Source organism: Vipera berus, assembly GCF_964194415.1.
Source record: "Vipera berus genome assembly, chromosome: 2".
NCBI classification, from domain to species: domain Eukaryota; kingdom Metazoa; phylum Chordata; class Lepidosauria; order Squamata; family Viperidae; genus Vipera; species Vipera berus.
Genome location: NC_138203.1, coordinates 118,668,245 through 118,675,157, shown reverse-complemented (window position 1 = coordinate 118,675,157; position 6,913 = coordinate 118,668,245).

Genomic DNA, 6,913 nt, shown 5'->3' with positions numbered 1-6,913 from the left:
TACTATAGAATTTGTGAGCTTGAAGATTTACCAGCATGCATGCAGATGCAACATGAATGCCTCCATGAAACATCCATGCCTTTCATCGAGGTAGGTTCTGATTCTCAAAGCCCTATGGATCCCACTTACATGATTATACTCACTTATGAAGTGCTCTGCAGGTCTCACACGAAAGCCTTGTTAACACTATTTCCCTGAATTCTAAGAACATCGATGAGCCTCAGTCACAATCAGAATGGACAGTTACATTCCCTAGTCTCCTGTTCCACTCAGTTGAAATTAATAGATCTCCTGGAATTGCTGGGCACCAAGGAGGGTTCGTGGCAGGAGCAGAGAACCTCCGGTAGAAAAGTAGGATGCAATGGCCTTCTGAGCGTTGGTGAGGGTCACAAACGTTCTCTCACATTTGATAATTTACAAATCAACTCACAGTGAGAGGGGCAGCAAGCAAATTTAATAATCAATCCATTTTTATTACGTCACAGACCAGCATTAAATTTAATGAATAAATAAATCCTTGGGTTGGTATTCGAGTTGGTCTCACAACCAACAGCTTTCAGGGTGGTGTCACTTCCACGGTGTATTCATTTGTCCCCCTGGAGAGGAACTAAGCCTGCTGCTCTGAGAGTCAAATGACTATAAAACAAAGCTGACAAGAAAAAAAAGAAAAAACAAAATAACGAGATGCACTATGTCGACTCAGAAGAGTTTGGTTTAATAGGGTCACTAAACTCAGATTTGTTTTATTTTAATGACATCAGTAATTCTCAAATTATAAACACTACAAGATGTTTGCCTAAGATTTCGAAGCAGCTGGACACATTTACCCTCATGCAAACTGCCTAAAAATGTTGAGAAGAGCTAGAAAAGTTTAGGGAGAAGCCAGGGACATTTCTCAGAGTGGTTGTGTGCAATTTTACTTGGAACAATCTGCCATAATAATCAAACCTTTGAGAAAATTTTACCTGGAACGATCTGACACAATCCAAATCATATTAACACTGTGTTTTCTTCTGCAACTCGGCAGAAGTTGAGGTATACTGAATTGCATATGCCAGCTTTCCCATTAATCTACAACTCATGCTATTATTAGCCAGAATTAAGAGAGTGGTGGTCCGATAGATCAAAAGGATGCACACAGTGTGGGAAAGAAATGGCCAATTGCCAGAGAGAACTTCACATTTTCCCTGTATAAAATTTTTGTGCACCTGTAAAAATCCAGATGGGCACAAACCTGAAACTACTTAGATTCTGCAGATGAAAAAGGTATTTATTATTGATTATCAATAATTGCAAAGCAACAGTAAAATATAGCTAGGTAGCTAAAAACGTAGGTATCTTTCTTGTCCCCAACACTTTTCCATTCTTAATCTTTGCCTTACACCCCATGCCTCACTTTCTATTATACATGTGTAATATTTAACATATATGTATGCACCCCTTATTGTGACAACTGATATTAAATACACCCAATAAACTTATATATAAATTTATATTACTTATATCTGCAAGTCCTCACATTCTGTACACAGGAATCCCTCCTCTAATTTGCCCCTAACTTTAATATTTAAATTTCACAAAAGCAAAACAAAAGCCTGCTAGCCATGGGCTCACAAAGCCTTTTTACTTACTTCAGAGTTAACAGAGGGTATAAAATAGCAGGATCAATGGGCTTCCAAATGAAAATACATTCTATTTTGCTTGGGTTGTTTTCTTCTGGGATTTATTTTTTTTACAGCTCAGTGATTCCTTGATGGTTTTCTCCCAAAATAATTTAACACAAAAAGTTTTTGAGAACAGCGAGGCTTAGATACTGCCACTAAGCTGAGCGAAGACATATGCTAACCACAGTCACCCGCACTCATTCTTTGGCATACATATTAAGTGTCAGGGCAATATTAGTCAATTACAGTGTTCACTGTCATAAAGTGTAATCATGGCCACAAATCAAACAGCCAGTTCAAAACTATCAGACCAATGCCAATGCCAAACAAGCCTTATTACCTTCTTTGATAAAGTGACTAAATTAGCAGACCAGGGAAATGCAGTGGATATAGTATATTTGGACTCCAGTAAGGCATTTGACAAAGTAGATCACAGCCTACTTCTTGGTAAGATAGAATCACGTGGGATAGACAGTACCACCACCAGATGGATTCACAGTTAGCTGACCAACCACACTCAGTGTGTAGTCTTCAACATAAGTGGAGGGAAGAATGCAAGGTTCTGTCTTAGGCCCAGTACTCTTCAACAACTTCATAAACAATCTAGGGATAGAAGGGGAACTCATCAAATTTGCAGACAGCACCAAGCTGGGGGGAATTGCTAACATTTAGCAAGATAGATTCAAGATTCAGCAGGGTCTTGACAAACTTGAACATTGGACCCTATCCAATGCAATGTAGTTCTGTGGTGAGAAAAGCAAGAACCTGTACTTAGGCAGAAAAAACCAAATGCACATTATAGAATAGGCAGTACCTGGTTCAACAGCAGTAACTGTGAGAGGAATCTAGGTGTCCTGGTGGACCAGCACTTAAGTATGAGCCAGCAGTGTGCTGAGGCTGCCAAAAAAGACAATGCTATCCTAAGCTGCATCAACAGAAGTATCATGACCATGAGAAGTGACAGAACTGCTTTATACTGCACTAGTGAGGTCACACTTGAAATACTGTGTCCAGGTCTGGTCACCACAATACAGAAAAAATGCTGAGAAGAGCAAGAGAGATGATAAGGGGTCTGGAGGCCAAATGATAGGATGAACAGTTAAGGGAACTGGGTATAAGAAAGAGAAGAATTAGGTGGGATATAAATGTCTTCCAGTACTTGAGAGGCTGTCACAAAGAAGAGGTCTACTTATTTTCCAAAATAGGACAAGAAGCAATGGGCCAAAGTACATCAGAGGGTGATCCTACCTGGAACTACAGAAGAATTTCCTGACAGAATAATTAATCAATGGCAGAACTTGCTTCCGGGAACTGTGGGTGCTCCATTGGTGGAAATGTTCAACAAGACATTAGACAATCATTTTTGTTCAGGATGGTATTAAGTCACCTGCCCTGGGCAGGGGGTTGTGACCAGAATACCTTTAAGGTCCCTTACAATCTTATGCTTCTATGATTCAATTCATGTATACCAAACTTTGTGTGGGGGAAAAGCCAGAGAACTAACAACTAAAGCTAACAGATAATAAATTGTGTGTCATTGGACCTGGGAATGGTATATGTTTATAAATCTAGCTTTTTAGTTTAGCATTTTATAAAAAACCTGACTCAAATGAAAGCTACTATTTCAATAACAATTTTTTTTCAGTTAAAAATGCAAGACCCACTTCATTCTTGCAACCAAGTAGAGAAAAATAAGCAAGGACAGTAACTCATGCATAGATGCAGCAGATACACTCCTATGCAAAATCCTTGTTGATGCATCCAAATATTGGGAGGAATTGATTTACCGTAATTGCAGCTAATGGATATAAATACATCATCCACCCCTATTGGGATATCAAGTCCAGAGCATTTAATCCAGCAAACACAGGGCTGTTTATTTCTTACATCAATGGGCCCTATCCAACAAAATGAATTTTAGTGTGGAGAAAAGTGAGGTTTCACATTTAGGCAGGAAAAATCAAAGGTATAAGTACAGATTTGGCAGATATGGCTCAAAAACAATAACCGTGAGAGGGGCCTTGGAGTCCTAGTGGATGATCACTTGACTATGAGCCAGCATTGTGCAGCCGCCGCCAAAAAAGCTAATACAATTCTGGGTTGTATAAACAGAGGCATAGAATCAAGATCACGTGAAGTATTAGTATTAGTATAAAACCCTAGTAAGAGTGCAGCCAATTTTGATCACCATGCTACAAAAAAGATGTTGAGATTTTGGAAAAAGTTCAGAGAAGAGCAACTAAAAGGATCAAAGGCGTGGAAACTAAAACATATGAAGAACGGCTGCAGGAGTTGGGTTTGGCTAGTCTAAAGAAAAGAAGAAACAGAGGTGACGTGATAGCAGTATTCCAGTATTTGAGAGGCTGCCACAAAGAAGAGGGGGTCAAACTATTCTCCAAAGCACCAGAGGGAAGGATGAGAAACAATGGTTGGAAACTGACCAAAGAGAGAAGCAACCTGGAATTAATGAGAAACTTCCTAACAGTGAGGACAATTAACCAGTGGAACAGCTTGATGTTATAATGATGTGTTACATCTAATGATTTTACAGATTGTTAAGTTTGAAACTAAACTTTAGTTTGCATTTAGGGTGGGGGGGTGTTGCCTTTGATTTCTGGAAACTAACTAACTAAGCTAACCAGTGGAACAGCTTTCCTCCAGAAATCGTGGGCGCTCCATCACTGGAGATTTTTAAAAAGAGGCTAGACAGTCACTTGTCTGAGATGGTATAGGTTCTCCTGCTTGAGCAGGGGGCTGGACTAGAAGACCTCCAAGGTCCCTTCCAGCTCTATTCTATCTGTCCTGTGGCCTCCAGCAGGACAGTGACGTGAAGTGACATGATGTGAAGTGTTAATACCACTTTACAATGCCTTGGTAAGGCCACACTTGGAATACTGCTTCCAGTTTTGGTCACCACGAGGTAAAAAAGATGTGGAAACTCTAGAAAGAGTGCAGTGAAGAGCAACAAAGATGATTAGGGGATTGGAGATTAAAACATATAAGGAACGGTTGCTGGAATTGGGTATGTCTAGTTTAACGAAGAGAAGGACGAGGGGTGACATGAAAGCAGTGTTCCAATATCTCAGGGGCTTCCACAAAGAAGAGGGAGTCAGGCTATTCTCCAAAGCGCCCGAAGGCAGGACAAGAAGCAACGGATGGAAACTAACCAAAGAGAGTAGCAACCTAGAACTAAGGAGAAACTTCCTGACAGTTAGAACAATTAATCAGTGGAACAGCCTGCCTCCAGAAGCTGTGAATGCTCCAACACTGGGAGTTTTTAAGAAGAGACTGGACAGCCATTTGTCTGAAATGGTATAGGGTTTCCTGCCTGAGCAAGGGGTTGGAGTAGATGACCTCCAAGATCCCTTCCAACTATATTATTATTATTATTATTATTATTATTATTATTATTATTATTATTATTATTATTATTATTATTATTATTATTATTTATCTTTTATTCATTAAACATGAACCTCAGTCAACTGAACATTCAAATTGACTGGCGCTGATGGTTGACACGAGTTGCTGCCAGCATTCTAGGTATCAACCAGGTACCTCCTTAAAATGTAAGATGTTCCGAGTAGCGCAGTTTTTTTAGCATTGGTGGAGTTATTGCAGGAAGCTGCAGTTTCTTGATGTATTTTGCAAAGTGCCCCAATGACAATGGGTATCACTGTTTCATCCATAATCAAACAGTTTCGATGGCCAGGTCCCGATATTTCAAAAAATTTTAGTTCTTTTTTTACTTTTTCAGTTCTTTTTCTTCGACTCTGGCATCTCCTGGTACAGCGATATCAATCAGCTGTACACTTCGGTTCGCTACAACTGCAATATCTGGCGTTTTGTGTTCCAAATAGTGATCTGTCTGTATTCAAAAATCCCACAAGATCTTCACCCTCTCATTCTCAACAACTTTTTCCACCCTATGTTTCCATGACTTTTCAGACACAGGTAAGTGGCATTTTTTACACAATGCCCAGTGGATTAATTTAGCAAGTCGGTCATGTCTAGCTTTGTAATCAGTTCGCACGATTTTGCTGCACTCACATATTAGGTGTGAAACAGTTTCAACTTTGTCGTTGCAAAGTCGGCAATTTGGATTGTTAGTGGATTTTTGTATCTTCGCTTTCATGGCATTAGTTTGTAGTGCTTGTTCTTGAGCAGCCAGTATTAAGCCTTCCATTTCTTTGTTGATGGTTCCCATTTTAAGCCATGCCCATGTCAAGTTGTTATCACATTTTCCTTCAATGTTTTTCAAATGTTGTCCATGCAAAGCTTTGGTTTTCCATCTATTTAATCTGTCATCCAGTTGTTTTTCCTTATATTCTTTGTTTCTGTTATTTTTATAATGCTCAGTTTTCACAGCCTGCAGTAATTTTTCTGTACTTTGATTCACATAGTCATTCAAACTTCGTTTTTCTTCTTCTACAGTTTGGTGGATTTGCAATAGCCCTCTGCCCCCTATTTTTCTTGGCAGGTACAACCTGTCAATCTCACTTTGTGGATGTAAAGCGTGGTGCACATTCAAAAAGTTTATGCATTTTCCGGTCTAGGTTTTCCAGTTCAGCTGAAGTCCAGTTGATAATTCCAGCTGGGTAGCGTATCACTGGGACTGCCCATGTATTAATGGCTTTAATTATGTTCCCAACATTCAGCTTTGATTTTTATACTTTGTGGACTCTCCTGATGTATTCCTTTTGCGTTGACTCTTTGACTTTTCCATTCCAGATGTTATCTGCTTCCAATATGACTAGGTATTTGTAACTGTCATCTTTTGCTAGTGCTTTCACAATAATTCCATTTCCCAGTTGTATTCCTTCTATTTTTCCCATTTTTCCTTGTTGCATGGATAACATTGCACATTTTCCAAGTCCAAAGTTCATTCTAATGTTGCTGCTAAACAGCTGAACTGCACTGAGTATTAATTCAAGTTCACTGTGGCTTTTCGCATACAGTTTTAAGTCATCCATGTATAGTAGATGGTTTATCTTGCCATGCTGGCTTGAGATGTGGTATCCCAGTTTTGCGTTTCATAAGATTATTGTCGATGGAATTAATGCAATGTTGAACAGTAGTGGTTAATTATTAGTGGTTAATAGTAGTGGTTAATTCAACAAAACAACCACAACAGCAACAACAATAATCCCAAACCTAAAGCCCAAGGGCGTGAGTAAATCCCGCCGCCTGTGATGCTTCTCGTTAGCTGCCCAAGTTCCTCTTTTACGCCGGCCTCACGTTCCTCCTTT